The sequence below is a fragment of the Sciurus vulgaris genome (genome assembly GCF_902686455.1).
Source record: "Sciurus vulgaris genome assembly, chromosome: 11".
Classification (NCBI taxonomy): Eukaryota; Metazoa; Chordata; class Mammalia; order Rodentia; family Sciuridae; genus Sciurus; species Sciurus vulgaris.
In genome coordinates, this window is record NC_136472.1 from 71,123,718 (window position 1) to 71,137,953 (window position 14,236).

Below are 14,236 nucleotides of genomic sequence, written 5' to 3' on the forward strand. Positions count from 1 at the left end.
GCAGACCCAGCTGGTTTCTCATTTGTTTTCCAAAGGAGAAAATGGAAAAGGCACAAAAGTGCTGTCAGCAAAGGCTACTCTGTTATTGAGAGGAGAGTGGGAGGGAAGGAGGTGGTCACCTGGGCTCCAGACTAGGGCCACCCAGAAAGCCACACCCAATCTCTCATCTGGTGAATCACCCCATAGAAGAGTCTGAGACCAAAGTAATTCAGAATGGGAGGGCCTCCCCAAGGTCATTGTCATCCAAGGCTAACACCTCCAAGGGACTGAGGATTCCAGCCCAATTTGGGCTTCTCCCAAGCAGACTGCCCATAGTGGAAGGAACTCCCATGGTACCATTGAAGGAGGGGAGCTCTTCAGCCCTGGACTACACAAGCAAGGGTTGCCAGGGATGCCTGTCCTGGGAGGGGACTATCTAGGCGATGTCAGAGAGTTGGTTTCTAAGAGAATCATAGAATTTTATTGCAGATGGGTGCAGTGGCATACACCTGTAATCCAGCAATTCCAGAGGCTGAGATGGGAGAATAACAAGTTCGAGGTGAACCTGAGCTATTTAGCAAGACCCAAATAAAAAAGGACTTGGGACTTAGCTCAGTGGTCAAGTGTTCCCATGTTTAATCCCCAGTACTGCAAAGAAAGACTCTTCCTGCTAACAATAATACAGTTCTATTTGTAGCAGCCAGTATTTATTGTGCACTCTCTGTGTTCCTGGCACTGTGCTAAGTAAGCCCTAAACATTCCCTACTTTATAGGTGAGGAAACTGAGGCACCCATGTGGACTTCTGGAGGTTGGCTGGCCATTAATGGAAAGTGATCTCTGGCTTAATTTTCCTTATTCCAGAGCCCAGTCCATTGTTAAATGTGCTGGTGTATTTTCTTCCAGGCTTTCTCTCTCTCTCTCTCTCTCTCTCTCTCTCTCTCTGTGTGTGTGTGTGTGTGTGTGTGTGTGTGTGTATGAGTTTGCTTTTAAATGACACAGATAGTGCAATATGGGTGCTTCTCCCATCTTTCATTGGATATTACACCTAAGCCCTTCCCCTTGGCATTTTAAAGATCCCTGTAAGTGCCATGACTTGCTGGCCCTCCCCATGGCTGGACGTTGGAAGAGGCCAAGGGCGGACTCCCCATGCAGGCAGCCTGGACACTCTCAGGGTTGCTCCTGGCTGGAAGGCGCCCCCACCTCCTGGCACTGTGGATAGATGTGGCTATCCTGACCCCTATTCCACCTGGGTTCTCCTGGGGGCAGAAATCTGAATGCTTGACCTTGAGCAAGGTACTTACTCTCCCTGCCTCATTACCTTCCTCACAGAGCAGGGTAATGATAGGACCTACCCAGGAGCTTATTTTGAGGTTAAAATAAACACCTGTAAAGCGCTTAGTAAGCAGACTGAGGAATCCCTCAATAGATGCTGCTACTACTTTTAGGCATCTGCTCTCTTCCTGTCCTCAGGCTTAGCTAGGTTAAGTGATTTACCCACAGTCCCCGCCAGTCAGTGGCAGGGCTGGGATCCTGTTCTTAGTCCTGAGAACTCAGGCAAGTTATGACTCGTCACCGAGCCTTGATTTCTCCAGAGTTACTGTGGGTCTTGTGGGATTAGGTTCTGAAAGTGTTTTGTAAATTCTAAGGTACTGGGTGATAGAGCGGTGCCACTTATTGTCAACAATTACAACAGCAAGACTAGAGGGACTCTGAAGTTTCAAGGCTCAGCAAAGGAGGGGCTGCCTAAGTTTGTCAGTTGCCTTGCTGGAGGTGGTGGGCAGCCTTGGTCCTGGAGCCTCCCGAGGGGTGAAGCCTTGGTCTTGAGCTGACCTTGAGCTGCGAATTATGTTGTGCACAGTATGTGCATATGTACACTCGTGTGCACACACGTATACACTCAAGGGTGACTGCCTAGGATTTAGGGCTAGTCACCAGTTGTGGATAAAGTACAGTAAGGCCTTGAAGCCCAAGCTCCCAATGACCAGACAGAGGCAGCGGTCACTTCTACCAGTGTAACCCAGACCCAGTGACGGCCCCTGGAGGCTAGGGTGGAGGGATCTTTGAGCAGCACCTGGTCACTGCCCCTGGGCATTGAGACCACCCCATCTGGCCTAGTGTGATAGAAGGGGACTTTCCTGGGCTCTCGGTTGGACCAGGATCATCAGGGCCAGGGCTAGAGTCACTGACTGGTGGATAGAATTTATTCCTTTCCAGGGTGTCCCCTGGGTCCTAGAACAGGGTCAGGGTAGGGAAGGTGAGGCCACAGTGCATCCCAGCTGGTTGGGCCCCTCTGGATAAGCTGTTCTGGAAGAGCCTCAAAGGCCCATTTCTGGCTCAGCAGACTGCCTGCCACCCTGGGGTCCTGAGACACTTTCCTCTCTGGGCCTTGGTGCCCATATGTCTGGTGGGAAGGAATGACCATCTCTACCATTCCTTTAGGGGAGGGAACATGGACACGGTGAAGTTGCTGTGAGCTTCGGTTCTATTTGTACTTGCTTTCATTCATCCACGAATTCACTGTGTCCTGAGCGCCTTCTAGGGCTGGGCTCCGTTCTAGGCCCCTCCTTCTGGAACTCAGACTTCATCATATGTCCCCTAGTGCCCCGGGCAGCCTGCTGAGTGCAAGGCTGACACACTGTGGGTCTGGAGTATGTCAAACAAATGTTGACTGGGGAGCTGTCCCAGGGTGGCTGACTGCTACCCTGGTCGATGGGGACAGTCACTGAGAATAAGGTAGGGAGGGCAGAGTGAATGTTCAAGAGGCTTCCTAGAAGAGGCAGAGCATCAAAGTCAGATGGAACTCGGATGGGGCCAGGAGCAAGGAGGCAGCCCAGGCAAGGGAACAACCTGCAAAGGTGCCAAGGTGGGGGTGAGTCTGACATTGGGCAGCGAAGAGACCAGCCTGGCTGTGCAGAGCTAGGAGCGTGGAGAAGCAGGCTGGTGGGAGCTCATTCCTTCTCAGGCTTCCCTGTGCCTTTGCTGGCCTGAGTAGAAGAATTTCTGGTACTGTGGAAAGTGGGAATAATGACCTCTTTGGGCTGTGGGCTCCGAGAGCCCCCAGGATTTATCAACAGCTTAGGCAGACCATGCGCCTCTCAGCTCCCTGGGGCTCTGGCCTGAGGCTGGTGTGGCCTTTCCCAGGGTGCCTGGCTCTTGGCCCAGTGAGTCATCTTCCACCCCAGAGGCAGGACACCCCATTTCACCCAACAACTCACATACATGAATTTCCTCCACCCCCCGTGCCTGGGTCTGAGGGAGGGAGGGAACAGGAGGGTCTGGAAACAAACCCTAGAAACTTCCGTTCCCACGACCCCTTGCCCCAGCCTCCCTGCATGCTAGAGGCCTGGGTGGTGGCAAAGGAAGGGGGTCCTCTTTTCGAGAGCTCCTACTGAGTAGAAGATGTTCTTCCTACCTTTCAGGAGAGGAAATTAAGTCTGTGGGAAGGATGTTCTCAGCCAGAGGTGGTGGTGCCTGTCCCAGACCTTATGGACCCCAGTTCCCTGTGCAGTGCTCTGTTGCTGAGCAAGCTTAGATCTTTTGAATGAAATGATTTTTAGAGCTTGGAGGAGAGGGCTCCTGGAGGTCATCTCATCCAGAGGTTCTGAGCCAAGGCTAGGATACAGGACAGACTAGTATGTGGGCAGAAATGTGTGTAGGGGTGGGTGGGTGCATTTCCTGGAAGTCCCTAAAGTAGGGTTGCCAGATTTAGCAAATCTCACCCGAGGCTTCATCAGCCTCCCAAAGGTGTCCCTGTCTCCCTCCCACACACACACACTGTCATGGGTAGGGCAGCCTGGCCCAGCTCATACTGGACACAGAAGATCTGGGTTTCATTTTCTTTGCTTGTAAAATGGGGGTGACAGCCCCAGCCTCTTGGACTGAGAAGATGATTAAAATCAGAGATTACTAGCTCCTCAGATGTTTCTCACATCTGTTGGGGTCTAACCAAACCTCCCAACCCCCACCTCCTGCTTCCGGCTATTATCCGTGATGTTAAGAAACTTTTACTTCTCAGCCTAGAAGGTCCAGCTGTATCTTCTTGAAATTAAGGAGGGCGGGGTGACAGAAGAAAGAAAGGGAAAAAAATACATGAAAAAACGACTGGAGTTAAATTCAAACCACATGCACCACAGCCCTAGTCATGTGGGCCTCTGCTGCCATCTGTGGGCGTCTTGCAGAAGTGCAGTTCCTGGAGCCCCCACTTCCTCACTTCAGCTGGAAGGCTTGATCCTGTCCTGAAATCTGGGGAAGGTCAAACTGCCCATCCCCATTTCTGGGCATGACCTCACCACCCTCCCTGGAGCTTGGTGGGAAATTTACAGCCCATCTGCACCGTCCCTTCTCCCCCATTTGTTTACAGAAAGGAAAATAACCACGGGGCCAGGGGGAGGGGAGCAACTTGACTAGTCACAGAGCAAGATGGTCAATGGATATGTATTGTGCATCTACTGTATGTTGACACCTGGTCTCTGCTTTTCTGGATCTTATAGTTGGTGTGTGGAGCAGGTACAGACACTGAGACCTTCCTTCTGTTTTCCATCTGTCTTCCAGCCATCCAGGGAAAACAATACCACTCCCGCTTCCCAATTTGAGACTTGGCTTGACTCCTCACGTATGTGCTTTGTGACCTTGGTGGAGTCCCTCACTTTTTCTAATGCCAATTTCTTGGGGTCAACTCCAAGTTTATGTTGCTTCACTTCTTAGAGCCCTTCTTTCCTCACCTGTAAAATGGTAACAACAGAATATACTCAGAGGATTGGTGTGAGGACTCAGTGAGGGAATACTTAAAAAATAGCATTTCATTAAACATTGACTAGCTGTAGGAGTAAGTCCCCACCAAGGATATGGTGGGGAATTGACATTTCATACCTGGAGGTCCAGGAGGGGTCAGAAGTGCAGCAGTTAAGGGTCTCTCTTCTGGGATGAAAGGTGGGCCAGCCAGGTTCAGCTCCCAGAAGCTTAGTCTGAGCCCCAGCAGAGACAGTGAAAGCTGCTGCCCCTCTTCCTTTCAGCCAGTAGGGATGGTTTCTAAAAGGGGTGGTGATGCTTTCTAGTGCTGCTGATGCTGGGGTTCCAGCTAGACCCCTCTGGGCCAATAGATGTAATCTGGGTCTATGAAGAAATCATTTACTCCTCCATTTCTGCCATTGGCATCTTAAGGATCCTGAGTTCATATTCTAGCTCTGCCACCTAGTGTCTACACTTGACTCTGGCTCCTCCTTGTTGATCCTCAGTTCTCACTGAGAGGCCGTCATGCACTGTGGTCAGGTAGTACTGGGCTGGATTCCTCTCAAAGACATTCTCCATCCTCACTCACAAGTCTGGCACTTAAATCTTGCATTTGACTGGGACATTAACCAGGCTGTTGGCTAGAATACCTACATGTGACTTGGGCTTCCTCCCAACATGGATGCTGGGCTTAAAGAATGCACAAGCCAGGGCAGCAAGGCAGATCACACAGCATTTTTATGACCTAACTTTGGATTCCACATAACATCACTTCTGCTATGCTCCATAGTCAAGGCAGTCACAAAGATCCATGTAGTCTCGGGGGAGAGAACCTGAATCTTATCACTGTATGGGAAGAGTGTCAACACCACATTGTAAGAAGAACCTGTGTGATGGACAATACTGTACTATCTTTGAAAAATATCACCTGCCACACCTATCTGAGCTAATTGTGAAGAAAAAATAAGAATGATGTGAAATACTTAATCCATGCCTAGCACATAGTAAATGCTTCGCAAATAAGCAATAAGTATTTTTTATATTATTGAAGTGGCCCTTTTACTTTATACCTCTGCTGTAGAACCACATGGACTGCTACCCTCAGACCACTCTGCAGCCACCTGTCCACAGATACCCACTGACAGAGACATACACAGACATGTGGAGGTGTCACTCATAGTCCCACCTCCAAATACGCACACAGACCCATGCATGTAGGGCAGTGGCCCCAAAGAAGGAAGGTCCTAAGGCTCCTTGGGCCCTGGACCTCTCCTTCCCATTCTCAAAGCCAGAGTTGTGGGGCACACAGAGCAGCCAGTTCCCAGGATCCCTGTTCTGTGGCCACTTCCCTTCCAGCTGCCTTCAAGACCTGGGAACTCTGTGGAGTCTTCAGAGGTTTGTCCTTTCAGAAGGGTGGGTCTGTAGGGAAGAGGATACTATGAGGGGAGTCAAGGGGAAAGAGAGGATAATGGGAGGATAAGTTTCTCCAGGAACTGATGGAGACTGAGGCCCCAGCAAGTGAGGTGTCTTGCCCAAGGTCACACCCAAAGCCTGAGGTGTATAGACTCCAGAGCCTATTTTCTTCATCTCTATAGAAAGAAGTCCCTCTTGGGGAATTTTTGTTTCATTGATGAGCCTGGTGACCCAAGGAGGCAGCAGCTGTCAGTGAAATGGATGGCCCATTAGGTTGGGAACATCCAGTACCAACTCCAAGCTCATGGACTTAGATGGGATCAGACAGCCTGTCTGGGCCATCAGCCAGGGCTGGGTTCCCAGGGAAGAAGATCCTCCTTGATCCTGGCATTGCCTGTGGACAGCATTTTGTTTACCTCTGAAGCCTTCTTGGGTCAGGAGAGCCTGTGTATGTCGCTGTCTTGGGACAAAAGAGACTAGAGAAAGGCCATCATCAACTCAGGCCACCATCTTCTCAAGGTTGGGGAGGTGGGAAATGCCCAGCTGAATGCCAGAGGTCAGGGAGGTGGAGGTGGGCTCTCCCCCAGGGCGGAGGCTTAAGAACCTGGCAGCCAGTTGGGTCGTACTCCTCACCAGCTAGGTGACCTCTCTACATGTCAGTTTCCTGGTTTGTAAAATGGGAGTGTAACAATAACAGAGCCTTTGCTGTAGGGCTGCTGGGGGCGTTAAGGAGCCAGGGCAAGCAAAGAAATGGCAGCTACATGGCCCCCCGAAGATTGTTCAAACACCATTGGTGATGGCAAGGATTCTAAGATGATAGCCCTGCCATGTTCCAGTTAGGGCAGTTATGGGACTCTCTTGGCAAACACTTAAAGAAAGCTGGGCAGAAAGGAAAGGCCGGAGAACCCTCCCTACCTGCAGGAAGCCCACAGACCTGCTTTCCAGAACTGCATGTCTCCTTCATGACCTGACTTCTCTTATCTCTTTTAAAAATATGTTTTTACTTGTAGATGGACACAATGCCTTTATTTTTATTTATCTTTATGTGGCACTGAGGATCAAACTCAGTGCCTCACACATGCTGGGCAAGTGCTCTGCCACTGAGCCACAACCCCAGCCCTCTTGTCATTTCTTTTTCAATTCATATCTTCCTACCTAGACTGTGGTGTCCAATGGGACACAGATCTCTTTTCTTATCTTTAAATCCCCAGCATAGTGCTTGGCACCTAGTAGGTGTTCAACACATAGTTATTGAAATAATCAACAAATGAATAGAATAAACTTAAAGTACCTGCTCATCCATTGAACCATGTATCTGTGTGGCCATTCATGAGTTCATCTGTCATTGATTGATCCATCTGTTCATCCATCCATGTGTTATTTATTCATCTATCATCATTCCATCCTTTCATCTATTCAGCCATCACCATTCATTAGTCCATCCTATGTCCAGTTTTTGTCGTCATTGTTCACCTGATTGGTCCAGCACTAACTGTAGGACCCCAAGTGACCAGTGATCAGATGCATGATCTTGGCAGGGCTCAGAGTGGGCAGTGTGACTGGAGGCAGGTAAGCACAGCAAGATCCCTCAGAAATGGTGAGGTGCAGAGGGTTAGGGTTCCCCAAGGCTGGTAGAAGGGTGGTCCCACAGAGCTGGGGTGCCCACCTGTCTCTCCTGGAGTGGGGTGGTCTTGGGGAGCAGAGCCCTTTCTTCTTCTCTGTCTTTTGCCTTCCCTGCCTAAGGAGCATGGGAGGGGAGCTCTGGCGAGGAGGGGATGTCTGTGGAGAGGCAGGTATGGAGTGGAGGCCCTGTAGGCTTTCACCAACCCCTTTGTACACTTAGAATAGCTATTCTGAGCCAGATCCATTCTAAACTGCAGTACCCAAAAGAGAACCTGAAATCAGCTTCCAGAGGGGAGCTCAGAAGGACAGCAGAACCATATCTGCGTGGGGCACTGTCAGCCCCACCCTAACTGACCTCATCCTGAAGGACTCTGTCAACCTGTGCTTTTATGGCGTTATCCCTGGAGACCCTGACTCAGCCACTGTGTGCTGCTGTTCCTTTGCTTAGCTTCCTTTCATTTCCCCGCCCCGCCAGCCCCCCAGTTGCCAAGGCAACAGGCTTGGATCTAATTAGCCATCCTTAATGAGGCAGCAGTGCAGCAGTGCCTCTGGCACAAGTCCTGCCCCCTTCCTGGGCAGGGTTCTCCAGTGAACTCAGCTTTCTGGCTTCCACATGCCTCTGGATCTTTTGGCCCCAGGACCCTGTTCAAACCATCCCTCCTCCAGGAAGCCCTCAGTGAATGCTTTCCCCCAGGCAGAGATGGCCCCTCTGCTCAACCCTATGAGAGAAGCCCTAGTGTGGTCTGGAAGCTCCTGGAAGCCAGAAAGCATGGAGTCATTCCTGCTGGAGCTAGTGAGGGAATGGATATGCATTCTGAACTACACACTCCTCCCAGTCACTGAGAGGAAACTGAGGCCCAGAGTTGGACAGCTTGAGAGGGGTCAGATGGGAAGCATATATACTGACAGGAAGCAAAATGTGGGTTAAGTATCCACAGTGGGCCAGAGTGGAGTCCTTAGGCCACAGGTGCATGTGCTCCTGTGAAGTTCTCTGGAACCTGGCTGTCTGTCCTAGACATGAGGCATGTCCTCCTCCCTCACCAGCCCCCACTGGGCCAACTGATCTAGCAAATCCAGACCCTCCCCCGACATGCACAGCTCTGGGAGGAGGAAGATGAGGAGCTGATGCTGCCACCAGTCATGCCTGCAAGCCACAAAAGTAGGTGGGCTCACTGGATTTGTAGTTCCAAACTATCAGAAGAGGGCTTGAGGCCCTCCTGGAGGACCTTTGCGTGGCAAGAGGGTGGCTGGCAAGGGCCTCCTGCCCCAGGATTGGATGTGATGGTTGGAAGGCTCAGGGCCTCGTGGGTGCTGTGCTGCCAGTGCATTAGAATCACACAGAAGGCTGGTAAAGCACAGATTGGTGGACTTTACCCCAAAGTTTCAGACTCATGTTGGGGGGCAACGTGCATTTCTAGCACATTCCCAGGAAGTGCCACAACTCTTGGTCCAGGAGCCACACTTTGAGACTGGTGCCATAGAGAGGCCAGAAGGGGGCATCACAGAGCACATTTTCACTCCATCATTTGTTTGTTCACTCTATAATTGAATTATTGTGAGCCAGGCCTGGAGGGCAACCCCGGGAGACAGACAAAGTCACAAATTGCTCATTCATTTATTTAGCACAGGTTTCCCAACACCTCTCAGTAATAGGTTCTGAATCCCAGCACAGCCCCCTGCAACTCCCTCTCTGTGCTGTGTGAATTGTCCTGGGATTGCCTGCTTGTCGGGGGGTCAAGCTGGCTTTCAACTTGCTACTATCTTGGAATTCTCTATACCTGTTTTCATTATTCACCTTTTGGGGGATTGTCTGTTGGAGAGTTAAAATTGCAATGTTGGATATTATGAACTTTGAGGAGGCCTATACTACCCCGGCCTGTGACTGACCATTTAGAAGATGGGGAATAATTGTCTTGGATAGGCCTGGAGTGTGGATCCATCTAGTTGAGAGCTGAATGGGAGTGTCTCAATTAAAAAAAAAAAAAAAGATCTGGTGATGGCAGAACACCCGTGGGTTCAATCCCTAATACCACAAAAAAATGAACAAAACCAAAGTGGCTATGGCATATCAAGGGAGCAGGCAATGCTCTACCACTGAGCTACAAGCACTGATGTGCCTGGAGTGGGTGGTGTGGTCAGGATGTCCCCACTGCACAGGAAACCCAGGGGAAAGCAGGCTTGGGAGAGGAGACATTTGGGGGATTGGTGAGTGTGAGAGCCCCCAGTGTACCAAGATGAACCAGAGGACAAAGGTGAAGTTAGCCAGGGCTGAAGGCACCACTATGGGGTGGGGGATGTAAATGTCAGAGTCCCTTCCCCATGGGGGTTAGCTGGTAGAGAGTGAGGGAACTGGAATTCTCCAGGACTGTGCTAGATACAGGGCAGAGATCAAGTTGATGGGGTGGGGGTAGGACTAGGGGTAATGCAAGGTGGGCCCTTTTAGTGGTAGTCCCCCTCTACCACAGCCAAGTGCTCCTCCCTTGGGCCTTTGACCAGTGTGGAGTTTCTAGGGATATGCATGAGCTGCACACAGACCTGCCTGTCTCTGCCTGCCAAGGGTGCCTATTTCTGTCCTGCCTGCCATAGTTGTGGGAACAGAGAAGCATGTACCACTGTGTGCAGGAGTGGGTTCTGTGTATCAGGGTTCAGGTCGTTATGGCACCTGAACTGTATGTTGATGTGAGTGCATTGGTCTCTGGCCCATCCTGCACAGGGACCAAGCCTAGAGGGCAGATTTCCTTGCATATCCGCCTGTTCTGTGAAGTTATGTGCGTGCCCGTGTGTGTGTGTGTGTGTGTGTGTGTGTGTGTGTGTGTGTGTGTGTACCACAATGAAGGGAGAGTGCGAGTCCCGTGTGTGTGTGTGTGTGTGTGTGTGTGTGTGTGTGTGTGTGTACCACAATGAAGGGAGAGTGCGAGTCAGGCGTGAGTGACTTGTGTCCGAGGGCGGACCAACCGCCGCGAGCGGTCAGCTCAGCGTAGGGGCGCGGCGGTGCGAGGTCCCGCCGCTCTTGGGCGTGCTGTGGGAGAAGGGGCGGCGCGGAGAGGGCGGCGGGGGGCCGAGGGCGGGGACCCCTCCCCCAGCGGCGCCGCGCGGGGCTCGCCGGCGCACTCCCTGCGCGGAGGAGGCCGCAGCGCCACCGCCGGCAGCGCCGCCGCGCTCACACTGACACCGGCACTGCCACCGCCACCGCGGCGGGGCTGAACACCGAGGAGCGAAGGGGGACCTCGCCCCCTCGCCATCCCCCCACTCGCCCAGGCCCTCCCGCCCGGGCGGCGGGCCGGCCGCATGCTGCAGATGGTGAAGACCCTGGCCCAGTTCACCATCGCGCTGGAAGACATGCGCGACCTGGGCCCGGCCGCCGCCGCCGCCTCCGGGGAGCCCGCCGGCGGCAGCGGCGCTGATGCCGAGGAACCTGGGGAGGCCCAGGTACGGGGAGGGGGAGGGGCGGCCAGGGACCCGGTATAGGGGCTTGGGGGAGCTAAGTGCAGATGCTGGCGCGCAGGGCCAGATCCGTCACCCACCCGTCTGGCCACAGGGCGTGGGGCCTATGATAATACGGTGAGGGCAGGGAGGTTGAGGGTGAAGAGCCCCGGCAGGTGGTGGTGTAGTTGGCAGGACGCTAAGGGTCAAGGCCTGAAGGCACTCAGCTTGTGAAGTGGGTCAGCATGGAAGCAGATTTGTTGCCAGGGGTACCCTGGGTCCACAGGCTCAGAGACCAGGAGGGTCTTCCAGCCTCCTCCTGAGTCTTCGTCTCTTGAGCCCCACCCCCGCCCCCAGGTATATTCATGTGCTGGGGGGTAGCAGCTTTGCTTTCCCCTTGCCATTCTCTCCTGGCTGGACCTCCTTGCCATGTTGCAGTGGGAAAGGTGGTGTCCCCATTCCTGGCTCAGTGTGGGGGAGGGGGAGGCATCCAGAGCTGTTGCCTTGTCTTTGTGTGTCTCCCCTGACCAGGTCCACTCTCTGGATCTAGGGGGGCAGAGGTCCCATCATCTTGGTACTGTGCTGTGCTGTATTGTGTCTCTCTCCACTGCCTCAAGTCTCTGGGCTGCAAGGGCCTGGTCCTTAGCTGGGTGACTTTCCTGCATTTTTTTGTCTCTTTGCAAGGGTATCTCGCCTTTATGGCTTCTCTCTGTGCATATGCATCTGTCTTCTTGCTGTGTACATCAGGGTGTCTTTGGGGTTTGATAGCCCCAATCCCGCTAGGAGGAGAGGTGCCCTCTGTCTTCATGCTGTATCCCCTGTCCCCACCTCCCTTGACCCTACCTCAGGGCCCCCTGTAATGAAGGTTCTGGGATGGGGTTGTTGAGGGGTGAGGGGCTCTGGAGGGAAGCTGGGCTTACAGGGCTGTCCCGCCCAGAACAGGTGGGCCTGCTGATCTGGTTGACAGCTGCGTTGTCTGTCTCCTGCTTCCCCTGTCTCCCCCCACCCCATGCACTACACCCGTGTCTGAGCACGTGCAGAAGTGTGCTCCATACAGTGACAAGGAGCTGGCCTTGTTTTCAGTGCCTTTACCTGACAGCTGAGTGACAGCCTGTGTTTTGCAGCAGGGAGGAGGCTGGGAACCGTGGCATTGCAGCGTCAGCCTCCCTGTGTTACCCCAGCCCTCCCAACCATCAGGCCCAGCGCCAGCCCTGCCTCTCAGGAAGCCTCCCTGACTGTGACCCTCACTATGCCTGCTGGGCCAGGCCTGCCAGGAGGCGTGGGCAGGGGATGGTGGCTGAGAGGCCCAGGGCCCAGCCTGGCCATCCTGCTGTCAGGCAGTTCCCTGCTCAGTCTCACTGATGTGGAATGAAAATGGACAGTGAGGACACTGCCTGTCCTCATTGCTGTGCTCTCACAGCGCCAGGATGGAGGATTATTATTCGTTCCATTTCACAGAAGAGAGTGTGGAAACAGGGCAGTTAGGTGACCACAAGATCATGAAGCCAGGAAGGGCAGAACTGGGGAACCTGTGACCTAAAGCTGCACCATCTGTCTCGGCAAGAACTTGGGATTCTGGGATCCTCAGTCAGCATGAGGTGACTGAACAGACTCTGGTTCTGGCTTTGCCAGTCACACTGGCTGTGTGACCTTGGGCAAGTCATGTCACCTCTCAGACTTGACTTACTGTGCAGTGGAGGTGACAACACCTGTGTCACATATCTGTGAGTGTGAGGTTGGAACGAGAAACTGGGGATCGGAGGCAGGAACAGACTTCTGGGCCTTTCTTTGGGAGGTCCTTCTGCCCCTGAAGCTGTGCACTTAAGCTCTCCATTCCAGGGTGGACCTCCTACTGGAAGCTGCCCTGAGTTTTTATTTTTTATTTTAAGACAGGCTCTCTGTATGTTTCCTGGGCTGGCACTGAACACACAATCCTCCTGCCTCAGTCTTCTGAATAACTGAGATTATAGGCTGCCCTGATATTTTTTAAGACCTCAGATGCACAGAGGATAGCTAGTCTGGTTGTACGTGGGAACTCTGAGGCAGGGCCTGATGAGGACGTCAGAGCACAGGGCTGCCAAGATTGGGGCAAGCCAGCCTGACACTCTACCCCCACCACCAGGTTTCTAGCACAAGAGCCCACTTTTCTGAGCATGTCTCATTGTAGAACACTGGGCAAGAGACTTGACCTCTGGGCTGGGGCTCGGGCTCAGTGGTAGAGCGCTTGCCTAGCACCTGTGAGGCACTGGGCTCGATTTTCAGTACCACGTAAACCTAAATAAACAAAATAAGACTTTGTGTCCATCTACAACTAAATTTTTTTTTTTGTTGTTGTTGTTTTAAAGAGGCTTGACCTGAGTCCCTGTATTAGAGGAAATTTATCGCAAAAGGTGAAGAGCAGGGCCAGATAGCCCAGAGCTCAGGTTCACTAAGCCGACACGGGTACTAGTCACCAGGGCAGCCCTACTTCTTGAGTCCTACCCTAAGGAACTCCTAGGGTAAGGATGGAAGGGACGCCACAGACAGGGACACCACTCCAGCATCACCATATGCAGAGTATGCACCCGAACCAGCAGGCCAAGCAGAGGCTTGCAAGAAAAATGGAGAGGGAGCACTAAATCAAAGATCTAGGGTCTTCCCAGATCTGGAAGAATGAGGACCATTCTAGGGACTCAGAGGAGTCAGGGAGGAATCCTAGAGGGAAGTCCTCACAAGCAAAAGGAAGGTGTTGAGGCTGGTGCCATCTGGGAAAGCTTCCTGGAGAAGTGGGCCAAGAGCTTAGGGACATGGAGCAGGCATCACATTGAGCAGGCAGCAGATAAGCTCAATCACGGGGATGGGGGCCGGGCAACATTCCCAAGTGGCTTCCAGCAAAGCCTTCGCACAGGTTAGGGCTCACCCTGACAGGGGTGGGCACCCTGTCCCTCACAGTGTAGGTGCAGGGACTGAACAACCCCTTCGTGGCTTTAATTCAGGCCTTGCTGGTTGGGTCTCCTTTTCCCACCCTTAAGATGGGGAGAATAATGACATCTACTTCACAGGGTGATCAAGAGTGTTAGGGAACATAAA

General features: G+C 52.7%; 1 protein-coding gene across 2 annotated transcripts in view; it reads left to right on the plus strand.

Annotated features, from left to right (window-relative positions):
- The window catches only part of ARHGEF17 (Rho guanine nucleotide exchange factor 17), a 58,355-nt gene that overhangs the window by 22,436 nt on the left and 21,683 nt on the right, over positions 1-14,236 (plus strand). The gene's annotated exons all lie outside the window — the stretch shown is intronic.